At 40.4% G+C, this 18,738-nt stretch overlaps 1 protein-coding gene across 43 annotated transcripts in view; it reads left to right on the forward strand.

Moving 5' to 3' along the window:
- FOXP1 (forkhead box P1) overlaps positions 1-18,738 on the forward strand; it is a 498,462-nt gene that overhangs the window by 378,374 nt on the left and 101,350 nt on the right. The window contains exon 1 of one of the 43 annotated variants that reach the window (XM_039482905.1): positions 15,735-15,837. The exons of the other annotated variants lie outside the window; for them this stretch is intronic. The gene's annotated coding sequence lies outside the window, so the exon portion shown is untranslated. Of the gene's footprint in view, positions 1-15,734; positions 15,838-18,738 lie in introns of those variants that run through there. 43 annotated transcript variants of the gene reach the window in all.

Here is an 18,738-nt window from a genome sequence, read left to right on the forward strand (position 1 = left end):
GCAAAGGCTTGGAAACACTGAATCGCCAAGCCTGGGTCCCACAGACCTGGGTTTACAGTACATTGTAGACATACCCACTACATCTGAGTTCCCACGTCCTTGGCATGCAACACTCATCAGCCCTTCCAAAAGCCCCTGAAGAATTGTTTAAACATTACAGCTAATGGCAAATGCAATTCTGTTAATAGAAATATGGTATTTATTAACAACACATTTTTCATGAGAATTATTTCACCTACAAATCAAGCTGTCTTTTTTTTTTTCTTTTTAATGCCTCTTTATTGACTAGGAGGTTAAACACTGTAACTGTCTCATATGCAGATTTTTTAAAAAATCAATAACTTTGTATGATTAGTGCAGGCTTATGAACCAGATTGTACTACATAGTCACACTGATGTGCCTTCCCCAGGAGGTATGGAGAGATCTATGTGTACAAAGCAGGTGTTTTCATTTGTGTAATTGGAGTTGAGTTTAGCACAGTACTACTGATAAACGAATTACACATGTTCAGTAATCCATAGAAAGTGATAGTAACTTTGCTTAGAGACTTGTTTTCCAAAATAGATTTATAAATGCAGAGTGTTGTCAAAACTACATAAGGTACCTTTAAAAACAATAACAACAACAAAAAACCACTCGTCAGAATTTCCCCACACGCAAGTTTTGGTTGCTAAAACAGCAATACCTCTTCCTTCTTTATGCTTAAATCAGTAACTTTTACAATTTAAATAGTATCCTGTTTTGACAAACTGCAAACCACAAGTCTCAAAGAGAAATACATGAAGCTTGTGTCAATAGATGCTGGCATCTCTCAACAGGAAGCTTTGGGGTGACACATTATCAGTATCTGATGCAGTAACAAGGAATGCTTAACCTTATTCGTTAGATCTGGAATATGGTAAGAATGGCTCTGGTGCTTCTCATGCATGTTTACACTGATAGCAGTACATTGCATAACAGGTTTCTTCACAAAAATAGTCTTTGTTTCTTCCATTTTTGCTCATTAGGATAGTGTTCTGTATCTCTGTAACCATATTTCCACAGCTAAAACTGCCATTCCCCCATAGAGGCTGTGTAAAGTAGAAATGCCTGCAGCCATACTATCACCGCAGGCTGTAATCTCATCAGATCTCTCTAAAGACAAGCAGCACTGGTCCCTACTTAGATGACTGACCTCCAGTAAAAGCCCAGGCTGCTAGAGGGAGTCGTATTGGTAATTCAATATGAATCACTTTTCCCCATGAGGGAATTCTGAACCAGTGTCCCAGGATCAAGTTAGAAGCTGCTGTGCAGCTGGAGTTGCTGTCTTTCAAGTAAAACTGAGTATTGGCCACTTGTCATGTAAGATCCCCGAATACTTTTGAGTAGCCCGAGCACTTGGCCAAATTCCATTTGGATAGTTGCACATTTTGCCTACCTGAATTTCCCCTACAGATTCAGTTGGCTAAACTATTCTTTTTCATATCTCAGTTATTGTGTAGTATTGCCGTGCAATATTAAACTGTCCTGCTCAATGCTAGAGGTGGTTTCATTGCAGCGATAAAGTATAAACAGGTTATATTAAAAAAAAAAAAAGTTGAAAATCTTTGCAGAAAGAAGTAAGCATGCTGGTTCTGGATTAAAGACATGGTTGAAATGTAACTCATTATCATTAAGATAAGTGCAGATTCACAGCAGCAGGCTTTAAAAGTGACTTATTCTGTGACTGTGTATCTGTAACTCTAATTTCATTCCTTTACCCAAACTTCTGTTCATTTTACAGTTGAGGTTGCTCAACTGCACTCCCTATCAACACAGTTCCTGTTAATCTAGGAAGTTGCCACTTAAGCCACCCTTCCTATCTTCACAGGATCCTCCGTTCTCATGCCTTCCCATTCAAACATACTCAAACCCTCTAACTTCGCAGCTCCACAATATATAGGGTTGCCAGGCATCTGATTTTCGACCAGAATGCCAGGTCGACAAGGGACCTTGGCAGCTCCAATCAGCTCAGCTGACGGGGCTGCTGAACGTCCAGTTGGCTGCAGCGGCCAGCTCCCAACAAGTGGCTGGTATTGTCCCTCTGGCTCCTAGGCACAGGGTCAGCTAGGAACAGGGGGCTCCGCGCACTGCCCCATCCACAGGCACCGCTCCGCAGCTCCCACTGGCTGCAGACCCCAGCCAGTGGGAGCTGCGGTGCTGGTGCTCAGGGTGGCATCTGCACCGCAGGCAGAGGTGGCACGTGAAGCCCCCCTGTACCTAGGGACATGCTGGCCACTTCTGGGAGCAGCCTGAGGTAAGCGCCATCTGGAGCCCAAACCCCCTCCTTCAACCCAGCCCTGAGCCCCCTCCTGCACCCAAACCCCTCATCCCTGGCCCCACTCCATAGTCTGTACCCCCAGCTGGAGTCCTCAGCTCCTCCCCACCATGCCCCAACCATCTGCCCCAGCCTGGAGCCCCCTCCTGCACCCTGAAACCCTCATTTCTGGCGCCACCCTGGAGCCCGCATCCCTTCCCAACCCCCAGCCTAGTGAGAGTGGGGGAGAGCGAGCAATGGAGAGAGGGGAGATGAGGTGAGTGGGGAGTAGGGATTGGGGCAAGGGTGTTCAGTTTTCTGCAGTCAGAAAGTTGGCAACCCTAACAACATACTCCCTTATAGGATATGTCTATACTGCAAAGAAAGACCCGGGGCACCAAGTCTCAGCCCAAATCAGTTGACTCAGGCTTGCAAGGCTAAATTTTAGCAGTGTAGATGTTCCCGCTTGGGCTGGAGCCCATGCTTAGAGATCCTTCCCCCTCGCCGGGTTTCAGACTCTGAGCTTCAAAGCCCAATTGGGAACATCTATACTGCTATTTTTAACCACACAGCCCCAGCTTCCCTATCCAGAGTCAACTGATATGGGCCCTGAGACTTGGTGCCGTGGGTTTTTCCGTGCAATGTAGACATACTGATAAGCTCCTTGACAGTCCTACTTTGTCCCCAGGCCACTGTAGATCCCCGCAGTTCTCCATGTTCTCCAGGGAACCCCACTTGCTTTCTTCGTAGTCCTGTAGATCCTTTCTCTCTCTCTCCTGCCCCCTCCTGCTCTCTGCTCCCCACAGGTTTGTCACCTGTTGTGGCAGGGGCGTGAAGGCAGGTCTGAAATGCCCTCCCACTTTTGATACATCTTGTTTCCTCACTCCTCATTTCTTCTGCCACTCACCTCTGCTTCAGAGCCTGTTGCTAAACAACAACCGAAAAAAGAGAACAGAATGGACAACCTTAATGCACACGGTATGCTTGTGTCGCTCATTTATAAAATAATGTTATTTTAGTAAAACTTTAATTATATTTTATAAAAGAGGTTTTAAAAATTTCCACAGTGCCTAGGTGATTTAGGAGCCTGTGGCCTCATCTACACACAAGTTGTACAGCTGTAATTAAACTGGTATAAGAAAAGCAGTATAACCGTCCCTCTGCGCCCACCCCCAGGCCTAAGTCCCATTTTGACAATTAACAGGCATTCAGGAGCCTAAGTAATATGGACTTAGGGTCCTAAAACGTAGCAACTTTGAAAAGGTTACCTTTATTATTGTTTTCTTTTCCTGCTGGGTGAGTTTGGTTGTAGCGGTTATTCTCTAAGGACCATTGGACGTGTGTGTGCCCAAACTCAGTAGCAGCCTTGGAATATTTGTAGCACTGTGAGTTGCGCACATAAAATTCAGTCTGAGTCACAGGGTAAATAATTTTCAATTTTGTATCAACTCTTTGTTCAAAAGTGTCCTTTCCACAGACACTCCCACCCATTTCCTTCCTTCCTTCCTTGTTTTACACTCACTTCCATCAGTGCTCTGCTTTGTGGCATCCTTCCCTTGTCCAGGAGGGCTTTGGTTAAAGCTCCCTTTGGAACCGTTGGCTGGAACTGAGGCCATCCCTGCTACCAGGAGGTGAGCACGTTACCTTTGCAATATTCCTCGTCTGAGCTGATGAATGAGACCTGACAAGGAATTGAATGGGTTCGCTCTCAGGGTATCGCAGGGCACCAAACACTAGGCCACTGGGTCAGGCCATGAACTGGTCTTTCTTTAAGGCTTTTTAAGGACACTGCAGAAGTACCGTATTTATCTGGTATTTGGGTTCTCCGGTTGCCGTGCAGCTCATTTGAGAGACTCATTCTGCAACTTTTCTTAAATTTCTTTAATATTTTAATGAGATGTAAATTGTGGTGATGCTGTCATATTAAATGCGTTATCATTAATTGTATTTCAATACCTGCTGCTGAGGTGACCATAAAGTTTTCAGGAAGATACATTATTCTCCTTTTTGCTGTTTTTGAAAGTGGCATTGAGGCTACTTTGATAGCGCTCCTTACAAACTGGAGCTTTCCAAATGAAAGGGTTCCCTGGCAAAAGAAGCAGTACTGATCGTAGGTTTTGCTTTTATAAAATCCTCAATACACTAAAAAGATGATAAAGGGTCTGGGGAGCTGGTGGCTCATGAGATTCTGTAATGGGGATAGCTTATTCTTCACCTCTCTTTAACGAAGCTGTATCCAGCCCAGGTTAGAGTTAGGGGGTCTGTGTAAAATGAGTTTTGTGGTATCAGTCTAGGCAGGTTTTCAAAAAGCCTAGAGGATTTGGACTCTGAATAGATTTGCAGATGCCAAAGCCAGAACGGACCACTGTGATCCTACTCTGACCTAATATATAACACATGCCCTAGAACTTCCTTGGAATAATTCCTAGAGCATTTCTCTTGGCACCTTTTGAGAATTCCATCCATCATTCTTAGTGGATACCTGTCCACATCAATACATTTAGCATTAATTAACAGCCATGCTCACTGTGTTACTAGAGAGGCCATTAACTGCTTGGGCACCCCTAGAGATGGGAGTTCCCAAGTCAGGAGCAAGGTGGATATGGAGAAGTCGCTACCTCTGCTCTATCTGTTCTGCAACCAAATGAAGGACTTCACTCAGAAGCACCTTTTGGGCCTGATCCTATGCTATTGAAGTGAATAGCAAAGCTCCCAAAGCCAGTGATGCAGGATCAAGTCCCTAGTAAGCAGTAAATTTAACTTTATTTAAAACTAATGGTAATGCTACACCAAAGCTAACTTAGTCACAGAGACAACTACACTGGTATCCTTCATATCTTTTGGGAACTGAAATACTTTCTTAGAAAGTTGAACATAACACTTCCATGTCCATTTTTTTCTTTCATAGCTCAAATTTAGGGCCTGCTCCTGCAAACACTTATGCATGTGATTAAAGTTACTCATGTGCTTAAGTTGTTTCAGAATTGGACCCTTGTTTTCTTTCTACTTCATGTTTCTAAAGAAGCTTTTATGCACGTGCATCAGTAATAATAATAGTAGTCAATAATTAGCACTGCCATAGCACTATTCACCTTCAAAATAATTTCAGGCATTAAATCTGTGAAGCTCTAGCTGACAATATTACATATCACTGATGTTGCAGAGAACCTACTTTTTTTTATGTAGGCCAAAACAGGGTCAGGTTTTTTTAAAGTACAAAATTGGCAAAAATTAAAATTCACTCCTAGGCTGACACCTTGTTTGCCAAATTTCAGCACCGAGCCAATTTTTAAAGCTGAGTAATAAACACCTGGAAAGTTCTGGTTTATAATGGCAGTGCTGAAAAGCCATTAAATGAGTGGCTCCACTGTAGTACGGGAAAGCCCGCTTATAATGCTGAGAGACCTGTTAAACTTGGACCTTCATCTCAGTGGACACGGGCTTTGCCTTTGAGATTGAAACTGAGCTTGTCTGGACTGGAATGGCACATCATTAGAGGTTTTCTTGTCCCTAACATAAAGTCCACATGACCAATTTCAAAGTGTGGTGTTGGATGGGCTCAGAGCTCAGGTATTTGTTCCTATGGAAAGTAGCCACCTCCTGCCAGAATCTCTCCAGCTTTGGGAACATCTCTAGTTACCTTGCTGAATCACCTTCTGGGATTCCCCCACTCGTAAGCTGTTCCTCACAGAATGAGGATCCAACCCAGAGTGGGAGCATGGAACTGGCCATAAGAACCAGTGTGGGCATTCCCCAGCAGCATGGATTGGAGGGTGGGAACAGTGAGGACAGTTAAGTACTTAGAGAACAAGAAGGGAAGAGAAGACAACATTTAGGAGAAGGTGAGGCATTTGAAAGTGGGAAAGCTTGGGGGATGGTATGAGGGGATAAGAGTGGAGGGTAGGGGAGATGGAGCTTGGATTTCAGGCGAGTGTAGCAGCACTTGAAGTGGAAAAGAGAGGAAGATTGGGTTTGCAGGAAGAGGGAAGAAAGAGCTTGGGAACAGGAGGAGGAAGATACTGGAAGGAAGGAGATGGGAACAGGATTTTAAATGAGAAAAGAGAGCTGCAGCAGGATGAATGGATGGAGCTAGAAGGGATGGAGATCCAAGGGATGGGGCTAGAAGGAGGGAGGGGCAAAGGGACAGATCTTGTGTGTTAGGTGACAAAGCTGAAGGAATAAGGGGTACAGCACTTGGGACAGAAAGGAGAAGTGAAAGGACCACAGGGAGGGAGAACACAAAGTAAGTGGGAAGAAAGTGCTGACAGTAGAAGCAGGCAGAGCTCCAGAGGACCGCCACACGTTATTTTCCCGTATCAACCTCTGTTGAGCCCGACAAGTAGAGCAGCAGGAAACCCTAAAGAGTCTGCTTGACTTTTTTTTTTTTCCTAGGTTTGATGGCTGATTTCTGTAGTTTTTGGAGGAAATGGGGGTAGCTCCACTTCCTCGTGTCTGTGACCTCACTACTGCACCACTTTGTCAGTTTAGCTCACCACCTTGCTTGCATGCAGATTTCACTTTTCAGATAAGCATCAGGCATGCAGATGTTTGAAACCATAGCTGGGAATTGAAAGTTGTACATTCCCAAGGTAACAAACAAGCCTGTAACTAACCCAGCCCTTTCTCTCCATTCCTATTTAGATTTTGCATCAAGATGGCGAGGCTGTGAAATAGACCAATAAGTACAGCACAGTAAAATTAGTAAATTGACCGGTTAAAGAAATCAGTAGCTGAAGGGAATAGCTATTAACGTGCCTAGCCACGACACACAATTATGCCCTGGGACTCTTCCAAACTAATATATGTTAAAGATATAAACTGATTAAAAGAGAGATTTTTTTGTTTAGGGAACTTCTGAGATAGCAGGATTTACACTGCATTTTTACTCTGTATTACAAGTTATAAGGAACATTTCAGCAAATCCAGTCATTTCTAGTATTACAATTTCATACAGCTTTTAGATTTAAAAAAAAAACTTAAGCACTAATGCTCTCTCTCTATATATTGTTAGGAATGTTCTTTTAAAATCAGAATTCTTCCCCTCCCCCAAATAGTTAATTGGATTTTAAAGTTAAAAATACCGTTCAGCTTTTTTGCAAGAATAAGGGTATCAGAGCCATTGTCCTTACCAAATTACACTTTGAGTAGTTATATTCTGCCTGCTTATCCACCCTGCAATTTCATTTGAGTACAGGATTCTTCGCTTCAGGTGTCCTGAACTATTGTATAGTGCTGCACTGTTAAGCAGCTGCTGTGTTCCACCCCAGAAATGGCTGCAATTCAGTGACAGATAGTGATTTTGTCTGTATAGAGTTTGAATAACATGCTTTTGGCTTCCTGAAGGCAAAAGTTTGAATACTTAAGTACTATTAACTTTTTATATATTGCTTTATGATCTGTGTGTGTGTATTTATTTCCAACTCTTCAGGCTTCTTTAGCGCAAAAAAAAAAAAGGAACTTTCAGCTTTCTCGTGCTACGAGTTTCACTTTATTTTGAGGGACCCTGGTGTGGTTCCATCTTTTGGTCAGCCCATATAGTCCCTCTCCTACCAGACCAAAAACCTGCTGCATTCTACATTCTCTGTCATATGCATTGTATTGTGGCCAGGATTCTGGGCTGTAGAGGAGAGAGGGGGCCCATGGATGCATGGCAATTGGAACCAAGGATCCACAGAGGACCAGAGTGTGCTGGTTGTACCTCAGGGACCGAGGGGCGGAAATGAGCATTGGCAGGACAGAAAGCCAGGAGCTCCACCTCACAGCTCCTTCCTGTCCCACAGCTTCTTGCTGAAACTGACTCTGGCTCTGCCTTCTCTCTGCTGACTCAGCCGCACTGTGTGACTGAGTGCTCTTTGCGTCTGCAGACTGCCAACACACAGAGGGGGCAGCAGCTGCACACACAAGAGGGAAGAACTTGGCCAGCCCAGCAAAGTCTCTGACTCCTGTTGACCACTTGTGCTGAAAGAGGAGGACCCAGTCTGGGATCATGGTACCCTTAGCAGTCATCTCTTTCTTCTGACCTGGAGGGAGGAAGGATTGCAACATGCAGTAGCCAATTCAGATAGGAAATGGTCATAATTCACAAACCATGCTTGCAGACAGGAGTCCTCTTTGGTTTGATTGGGGGGGCAGGGCTTCGTTTAATTGGATGCAGATTCCGTGTATTTTTAACGCACCGCAGATTGTGACGCTGCGTTAATATGTGCCAGTAGTTTGCTACAACGACACAGAATTGCAACGCATATATAAGAGCAGCCAAAAAAAAAAAAAAAAGTCAGTGTTGCAAGAACAAATTTAAAGTGATGGGAGTACCCTAAAGGCTCCACATTTTTGAACGTCTGGTTCCTTTCTCATTTTCCTTCCAACGCCTATTTACTAATTCTCTCACCCTTGTAAGACACTGAAACTGCTACTACTTCTGAGGACTTAGTGGATGCTTGGCCAGATGAGGCTATTTGCTCCTGTGCCTATTCCTCTGTGCACCCTCTCATCTACTCCCACTGTATGCCAGCTCTGCTGAGCTGACGCGTGCAAAACAGGGATGCTAGGAGGTCAACAGAGGAGGAGACGAGAGAATCTCAGGAAGCTCGGCAACAGCAGGAGAACCAGTATCTCATAGAGGTGGAGGTCTGATATTAGTGGCTATTTTTTGCCTCGCCTTTCAGCTTGTGCCCAGGATCAGAGGAGAAACTTGGATTCTCCCAGCGAGATTGGAACTATTGGAAATGAGAGTTTTCCATGCTTTGCAATGTTGGAGGGATGTGACTGTTAGAAGGCCTTCCAGAACACACATTGCTTTCAGCAAATAATGTCATTGGGAAGGGGGCTCCTGTAGTGTCCAGAGCAATCGGGGTGAATTTCTGAAAGATCCTCCCAATAGTGCAAGGCCACAGAGAGGCAGTTTCATTCAGAGAAGTTTTCAAGCCACGCATGGCAGCAGTCAGTCATTTTTGTAAAGGGCTTCCCCATGTATTTCTGGCTGAATTCAGTCACCTTTTCTGTTAGAGGGCACACTAGGATAATATGTAAAGTTTGGAAGTTAGAGTGATGCACTTCACTTTGTCATCCTGGAAGCACATTTTAAACCCTGTACATAGAGATTTAGCTATTGTGACACCTGTTAACTTTAATGGGATTGGTGAGATCCCAAAGCACTTCTTTGAAAATTCTCCCTCTTCATATAGCACCAGCAGCACTATCGTAATACAACTTCTTTATATGCCTCTATCTAAACTTACAGTGCTTTAGCATAAACATCTATTTCGGAAATAAACCAAGCCATCATTTTTTTATTGATAAAGTTAACTGTTTTCTTCTTTAAACAGCAGATAAGAGAATCTCTTTTTTCGCCTTTCTTTATTTTTATTTTTTTTAAATTATGTATCTTTTGCATGCTGGAGGAAAACTTGAACTGCGAGTCAGCTAAATATACTGTATCATGAAACCTTAGGGACCACTGAAATGAGAACAGAGGCCCATTACTGCTAAGAAGGTGTTTTATTGAAAATATGCCGACGTGCTTTCCCAGGAGAGCGAGTAAAAGTCGGCAAGATGCCCAACAGTAATACAGGTTATTCTCCTAGACAGGCTAAAATATATAGTTTGGCACTCCTATGCTGTGTGAGTGAGCTATATAATAGACTAATGTGCATTTTTACATTGAGGGTACCTTATTTCACTAGATTTTTTTTCTTTTTATTTAAAACTTGCAATTTATATATTTCAGTTATTGTCTAAGTACATATAATTTCGTACACTTTTTTAGTTATTTGTTGAAAGAGCTGAAGCAGTAAGTCTCTTGAAGAGAAGCAAAATTACAGTAGAGGGCAGTATATATAAAAACAAGTTTTTCACATAAAGCTGTATTTGTATTAAGTATCAGAGGGTTGTGTTCTCTATCAAAGTGCAAAGCCTTTAGCATTAGGGACGGTAAAACTTACATTGTCTGCCTTTAAAATCATTTACACCATGTCTTCATAGGAGCTGGCCTTGTTCACAGGGGGTCCAGAAGTTCAGCCATTTCTGCTTAATAAATATTTAAAAAAACAAACAAAAAAAGATTGAAATTAATTTTTTTTATCCTGGTAACCTTAATGTAATGACAAGATGCCTGTTTTCCTTCCCCGTGTCATAGGTGGTTGGCGTGCATAGTAGATTATTTTTGTATAAAGTAGTCACCCTTTTAAAGTGAGATTTTGCCATTTGCTACCAGATATTCACCACACTTATTTCCTATTTTAAGTGTGACTCTGTGGTCTCTCCGGTACCAACATGTGTCAACTTGAGGCAAATAATGGAGTTTTTAATGGCAACCTCTGCATTTCCTCTACTGTACGTGACATAAATGTGATCTCTGATCATTCAGGAAAGTAACAGAGAGCATTTAATGGCGATTGCGTGTCAATATATTGTGTACTTTGGGGCAGAAAATAATGTAGGGAATATGTCCATGCACACTTGGAACAATTTGCACACTATGCTGTAACTGATGCAAGTCTGCTGGTATAGGAGTGTGCTATAAATTTTACTTTATGGTGGAAACAAGATATTACAGTTTAGGAAGGGAAGAAGATGGCTATTTATTAAGTCAATCAAATATGAACGCAGAGTGACATTGTTGCCATTTTTATTTATTTTACTTATTTTAAGGATGATGGGGGGGATGCAATTAAATAAAATTTGTTTTTACCTGGGATGTTTGATCCATTATTAATATTTTTATGTTTAAAGGGAACCATCATTTTGCTGAAATGTCTTCCATAACTCCTGCACAATCATAGTCATAACTCACCTGAATGTTGACACATCCTGCTGTGTATATATAAATTAACTAGTAACACTGGCATTATAAAATGTTGCATTAAATGAGGATGTGAATGGTAATTTAACACATGTCATGGAGAGAAATTTAAACCATTGTACAACATTGAGAGGAGATAAAAATGTCTTCTTCAAGCCAAACTTGTATGAACAATAAGGAAAAACAACATAATTAGCTCCATATCATAAAAGGCATAGCATTGACACAAACAATATTGATACTTATATTAACTACTTTAGAGCCCTGTGGATAGATAGGGTTTTGTTTTGTATTTTTAAGAGGGACACAGTCACCTTAAAAATCATACTTCTGCCTGAAAATATTTTACCCTTTAAAATTGCTAAAAGTGTGTATGTGTCGGGGGGGGGGGGGGGTGGAGTTTGTTTTGTGCATTTCACAGCACTTAGTGTAACGTCAGTTTCACTGTGTCCTGTTCAGTCCCTGATATTTTTTTCCCCGATTGTTTTTGTAGGTCTTTCAAACAACTAGGAACGTAAAAAATTCTTAGACTAGGAAAATGTGATTACAAAAACTGGCATGGGGGCCCAAGCCGAGGTATAGCACTTTTAACTCATGGTTTGGTTTGGTTTTTAAACTGAGTAGCTATCAAATTGGCAGAGTCTCTTCAAAATACAGTGCTACTTATAACATCATTGTTTCCAATGTAAATCCACCCAAATCACAAAGCCCCCACATCACATTGGTCAGGCTGGTGGGCATCTCAGCACAGTGGCGAAGGATCCAGTGGACATGGGCTTACCTCTGCTGATTGTTCCGCAGATCTGTGCATATGGAAGAGGCAGTGTGGGGAAGCCTACTGTACTTTTTTATGGATAAAAGGAGTGGGGAATTAATACCATGAAATATACAACCAAAAAAGCAGAGAAAAATCTAAGAGGCAAAAAGCCCCAATATTATTAGTAATCTTTCTTATAGCTTTCCCATAAATTGTTAATACACCAATTTTTATTGTTAGATTTGTTCCTATTCGTCTGATTTTTTTCTTCCATCTATTAATCTATTATGTGAATGATCAGCTCTGTCCCCCCTTTTGTTACCTGGAATGGCCCAGACTAAAGCATATGACCTCATTTGCCTGGGTTAAATCTTGCACTGAGCATTAATGTCAGGCATTTTGCCCTGTATGATGCTTTCATCTTTGAATTGGTCTCTGTTAAGGCAGCATGCTGGGCCAGATTCTGCTCCATTTATACTGATGTAAGTCCTGAGTAACTTCACTGAGGTCATTGGGGTTACTCCAGATTTACACCAGTATAAACGAGAACAGAATCTGCCCCACAGTCTCTTGCTGTGAGACAAAAATGGGTCTCTCTCTCTGTGCAGAGAGCAGTGGAACTCTATTACTAAACTGTCTGTAGGGTAATGATGTAACAAAACCATTTCTTCCACTGTGTTCACCTCTGCCATATATGGCAATCTCCTCCTCTGGCTTGGACCTCGAAACCAGGTATTTATGCTATATTCCAACCACTGAGTTTCACCTACTATCATGACTGCTATTTAATATGGGTCAAAATTCAGTTGAGTCTAGTGCCAAATAGCCATCCAGGACTCCTCACTTATCCCTGAGCCATCATTTCTAGCTTTCATTTCCTATTCATGTAGTAAATCTCTGATTTCCACATGCCAGTTATAGCCACTATTCAGTATTTGCCATATCCTAGCAGATTTAAAAGGGGGAACATGCTGTTCTTCCTCGTCTTCTGCAATATTTGCTGGCTGTGTTTTCTTGTGACCCTACTGAACCACGCTACACTCTCTACCGCTCTGGGAATCCTCGTTCATAGCAGACCGTGACTGAGTTTGCAGGTATGAAGCTTTTATATGAAGAGGTATGAAGTGCTTTAAAAATACTGCTGGCCAGTTCCACAGCTGGTACTTAGTACATTAAATGGCACTTTTCATCTTCAAAGCATTTTAAAAACATCAATCTTCACGACATCCCCGAGAAGCAGGTAAGTAATATTGTCCCCATTTTGCAGATGGGGAGACAGAGGAAGAGGCTAACTTCATTTGAAGTGGGGGGCGGGGGTGCTCAGCGGCTCTGAAAGTGAGTGCATAGATCTCTGAAGTGAGGCTCTAAAAACTGAAGTGCCCAAGATTGTTGGTTACTTTAAAAATAAAAAAGCCTCTGGGCCTTGTTGAAGGCCAGAGAGGGAGTTAGTGTCAGAGCCAGGATTATAAATTAGGCGTCCCCTAGCTCACAGTCCTGTGCTTATGCCACTAGATTGCACCTTTTGTTGTTTATGAAAAGGAGATGATGGTATGTGCCACAAATGACGTGCTAGCTTCATAGACTCAGGTCTTTGCTGACATAGCACCAGAGAATGGACTTCTGTCCCGAGTTATATGGCAATGGTGAAACTGAGGATGTAACTAGGCAGTGATCCTCCTTTGTGCAGTATGTGCCTGTGTGGGGCTGTATATGAAAATAAAAAAATTAAAGACATGATTTAATCATGATTCATGTAATGTTATTGCCAGAAAGTTTGCATTGAGCCATACAAACCAGATCAGAGTTTTCCAAACTGTGGTTCATGGACCGCTTGCTATTGGTCTTTGGAGTGCTACCAGGTCATGTGATGCTGGCTCCCCTCCTTGTTTTCTTCTGCTTATATACCATTAAAAGAGGCTAAAAATACATGAAACACTTTCTTAATGTTACTTTTTCATGTAAACTATTACTGTAGTTGCCAGAGGGATGTTACATGATAATGAATGGGGCGGGAGGTAGACCCCGAGAGAAAATATTGAAAAATCTAACCCCTGTATTTGCAATAATCTCAAACAGTTTGTGGCAATCAACTGTTCTTTGAGGTCGCTGGACAGAAGGCATTCTCCTAAGTGCAGCGTTTTGTTAATTCATCCAAAACATCACCTCTAGGTGGTGTTTACTTTTAAATTCTCTGTGGTTGTACGTAGTTTTTTTTATTTTTTTTCTGTTCATCATATGTGATATTTACAAACATCATCTGTTTCCATGCCATTTATGTGCTGACCTGGCCTTCAATTTTTGTGTGTGCCTTTAAGAGGCAGGATCTTTCTGATTCATGGAGGCTCTTTCTGGCAGATTTAGGGTCGTGCAAAAGATGCTCTTAGTCCCTTATTAAACATTCATAAGAGGGTTGGGTCAGATTTTTTCTGACCTGAAAAAAATCCCATTAATAAATTTGTTATCTGACATGAAAACACTTTAGGGTGGAAAGCAATCTGTATCACATCCCATTTAACATCAGATCACAAGTTGTCACTAAATTGGGTCCTTTGTCTTTGCTTCTTGCAAGGTTCTTTCGCAGCATAACTAATAGGGCTGTTGTCTGATATTCATTGACTCTTGCAAATAAAGTACGATTGTAAATGGTGATGTTGTTAATGTGGTTCTGGTTTTCAGTTACTTGCATCTAAACTAACTTTTTAAACCAATTTCTTATCTAGAAACTGTGAGGATAAAAAATACTAAAAGCAATGACTGACATTTTCCTTAGTAATATTGACACAGACGATGCAGGTAATTTATTATAGGTTTTTAGACCAGTAAAATAGGTTACAGGGACTGTTCCAATCCATAGATTAGAGACCGCACAAAAACAAGATTTGTTTTTATATTAAAGACTAGGGCCAAAAAAGTATTTATTTGAGCTTGAATATGTGAGATGTCAAGAGGGATTGTTTTGAGTTACATGAAACCACTAACCCTAGTGTTACAAACGTACCACAGACCCAAACAAAGTGTTTCACTTCCACTAAAGTCAGAAATGTTTGTTTGGCTGCCTTAAGAACAGACAGATAAAACTCCCATTTGTGAAACACTGATCTAAATGATAGAAGAGTTGCATCCTTGCCTTCTGATAGATTTTAACATCTTACCATTCTAGGACTGTGATTAATTTCCCTTTGCTTTGTTTATGAAAGAAAGAGGGGAAGGTAGGCTAGACACAGTAATCATTTGTACAAACTTCTTGTGGAGGGCTTTTTGTTGTTTGTTTTCTGTTGTTTTTTTTTTTTTTGTAATCGTAACATGCATAATCTTTAGTGAACAAAACTACTCAAGCTTGGTAAAAATCATTTAACATGACAAGTTAGTTATTTTTAAAAGGTTGTTTTTGAAGTGGGGCAGGGTGGGGCATTTTTCTCTAATGCTGTTTTTGGTCCTTTGATTCCATCCAATTTAAAAATGATTGTTATGAACCATTGTGTTAGCAGTAATTTTTTAGTGGCATCTAGTCTCTGCAAAACAGATTGCTCTTAAAGGTTATAATCCTGAACAGTTTGTCAGTAAGTATGGGGGTTTTTTATTATTATTATTTGTTAAAGAATAGTTCTTAACAGCTGTTTGATTGAGGGTAAATGTGTGCTATTTGCCATGCTTTTTAGAGAGCAGACACATGCACTGTCAGGTCAAAGGGTTAACAGCAATTAACTGTAGTTGCTTTAGAGACAAAAGCGTTATTTCACAGAAGCATTATTTCACCTGCCGGCAGTAAAAAAGAGGAGGCCCATTGTGTAAGGGTGTTTGAACTGATTATGTTTAGAGGCTGGTTGTGATTGGTGGAGAAGGGCGTGGCTGATTGGGTAGTTTTGCATCTTGTCAGCTCAGGAGCACCCTTGCGCGTGCAATCTGTCTGTAACCTGAGGAAGCTAAAGACTGTAGAACAAGGCTTATTAGAGCTTCATGGCCCAGCACTCTGTTTGTGGTGGCAGCTAAATGGAGTTTGTCAGGTTTGTCAATATGATTGATTTTGTGATTTTTTTGTTGGTATCTTCCTTGCGCACAGCGTGACCGTTTAATTTTGCAGATGTAGGCATAAAGAGGCATATTGCTTTTTAAAGTTTTGTTTTCTTTTTTAATCTTTGTTGATCACCTTAAGGCAGTTGTACAGTGACTAGAATCAGCTCAGACAAAACTGGGGGTTAAAAGGTAGAGAGCTACAATGCACAGGCCTGTTTCTCAACTCTTCAGAAATATGTGAGAGCTTTAAAAATAAAAGACTGTTTATATCTCTGCAGTCTTTAATTTTATTTTATTTTGTTTTTTTACTTTTATTGCTGCTTTTATGCTGTGCTTTATTTTCATCCAGTGCAATAATTTTTTGAAGCACTTGGTAAATAATTACATGTAAAAGAAGGGAATTGTATTTTGTTTGCTTCTTTTGTAGGTTATTACAGATGTAATAAGTAAACAAATAGAATGTTATTGCTCTTTTCATTCTGACAGTTTGTTTCCATATCTGCCTGGACTTTTTTAATCTTAGCTGACTAAATGACTGTAGTTTGCAAAAACAAAAAAACCCCAAGCCACCACACAGATGAATAAAATACTTTGTGAGGTTTAAATGTCAGGCACTATGATTGCTGAATTTATTTGCTAGTAAATTTGCCATGTGAAATTAAGTGAGTGAGCTTTGTTTTTGACATTGACTAGTGATATGAACTCCAGTGAAATACATGTGTAACAGGATCTAAATGTAGCCAAGTTAAGTGTCAGCCCTGCAATACAGTACTGTAGTGCAAATGAGATGATTTTTCTAGGCTGGTGGTAGTGGGGAGGAGGGAACCCTTAGGAAGTGGGTGGTAAGTTTAGAGCAAAGTGCATATACACTCTTCCTCTTTGGAATTAACTCTTTCAAACCCTGCATGTTTTAAGGAAATACTGAACAGGTCAAATTATTCCCATATTCAGAAAATGTAAAAGCAAAATAACTTTAAAATGCAGTGTGTTTATTTTAATAGATGTCAGCATTCTGAAAATGACAGTTTCTTCATTTTTAACAAAAACAAGTTTGGCAGCAGGAAGTGTGAATCATTCAATGGGTGACTAAGATCTGTTTATGAAACTAAATAGTTGGATTTATTCTAGCTGTCAGTGTTGAAATGTTAACTAACTAAATTATTGAAGTTTGTATCTAATAAAATGTAAATTAAACATGCTAGTCTATCTTTTTAAAAACAAAACAATAAATTATATTGCATTTGGATCAAAATTAGTTTTCATGACTAGCACTTCAGGGCCCGATCCTGGAAGCATTGTGAGGTGTTTCATTGAAATAAATGGATACATGTGAGCACTATGCGTGGTAGTAAGTAATAGCAGAATTGGGCCCTTAGTTCTCATGTTTACTGTACAAAGTCTTCAGGTATCTTAAACGCTTTTGAATCAAGTTTGAAGAGGTTTCTCTATATGTTTACATCTATATGTGATCAAATATATTAATGTATGTGTATCTATAATTTGTGTGTGTATGTAGATGTTATGTCTTTTTGTGAATGGTAGCAGTAGCAATGTAGGAAATTGTTGTAAAAGCATTGCTCCTATGGTGCTACTGTTAAAACTCCTTTCTTCGCATCAATTGGAAAATACATTTTCAGAGGGCTTTAAATGAGCTCTGTGACTACCTTAAAAATTTTCATTGATAAGGATGTAAAAATGAAACCCAAATCCTGACTAAACAGTGTAGCTGACTTGGCCTAGAATGTGATAGAGCTGAACTGAAAACTGATTGGTCTGACACTTTATAATCAAAGTTGATTTATTGTTCATTAGTAGTGCATTAGCCCTTTCAAGCAAGACAGTTATTTGTGTAGTAGCCTGTCAAACAAAAGACTTCTAGCACCTGTCATTTCTAAACCATGAGATAAGCAACCAGATATTAAGATAATGCAAATAGAAATATGCTTGGACAAGGTAAAGTGCCAGCAATTTTCCTTTTAAAAATATTCCTTTATTTGCAGTGGATAATAGCAGCATCTAGATAAATCTGAGTAAAAACTAAATGCATTCCCCTAAAATATGGATTGGTATCAGAAGGATGGGGAATCATATTGGAATTCAGCATGCTTCTTTCATGATTTCAGGGCACCTCACATGAAAAGGTAAAAAGCACAGGCAGGTTAATCCCTTGTTAAAAGTTGGTTATTAATGGGAAAGAAAGGAATGCCATTTATAGCCTTAATCTTATTTATTAAAAAAAAAACTTACAGTCCAGACTCAAGGCAATTTTTATGTTTTGTCAGTCTCCATCACCCCATTTTCCCCAATGGACAGATGTCATAAAGTGATGTTCTTACAGGTAGGGGTTAATTTTATGAAAACTTGATGACATCACAGTAGAGATGTGAGACTGTCAAAAAACCCTGGGCTGCCATATTCAAACAGATTTGCTCTGAATTCTCTCCCCCTCTCGAAAAGGAATGATCCCATGACATAAAACAGAAAACAACACAAGTGTCAAAAGAAAACAAAATTAGTGAACTTTTGTCTGCCACCATAGAAACGAGGATTAACTTATGTTATTCCAGAGCATGGAATGGAGACTATCTGCATGAGGATATATAGTATATTGTCTTCTGTGAATTTTCATTTGACAGGGATTTTGGAGACTGTGATTTTAATTAAATCTCAACTGACTCAAATAATGCATCTAAAGGCATGCAGTGTTGCGTAACCTTGCTGAGTTGGTAAACCATAAATTATCAGAAAGCTTTTGATAGGAAGGGCTGCTTTGAAATGTTTTGTTTGCTATAGTTAGTGTTTTTTAAAGGTTCACTTTACTATGCTTATTTACCCTGTTTTTTTAAAACTGTGTCATCGTTTACTCTAAAAAAAATAGTTGAGCTCTCTCT

Source organism: Mauremys reevesii, linkage group 7, assembly GCF_016161935.1.
Source record: "Mauremys reevesii isolate NIE-2019 linkage group 7, ASM1616193v1, whole genome shotgun sequence".
Taxonomy (NCBI): Eukaryota; Metazoa; Chordata; order Testudines; family Geoemydidae; genus Mauremys; species Mauremys reevesii.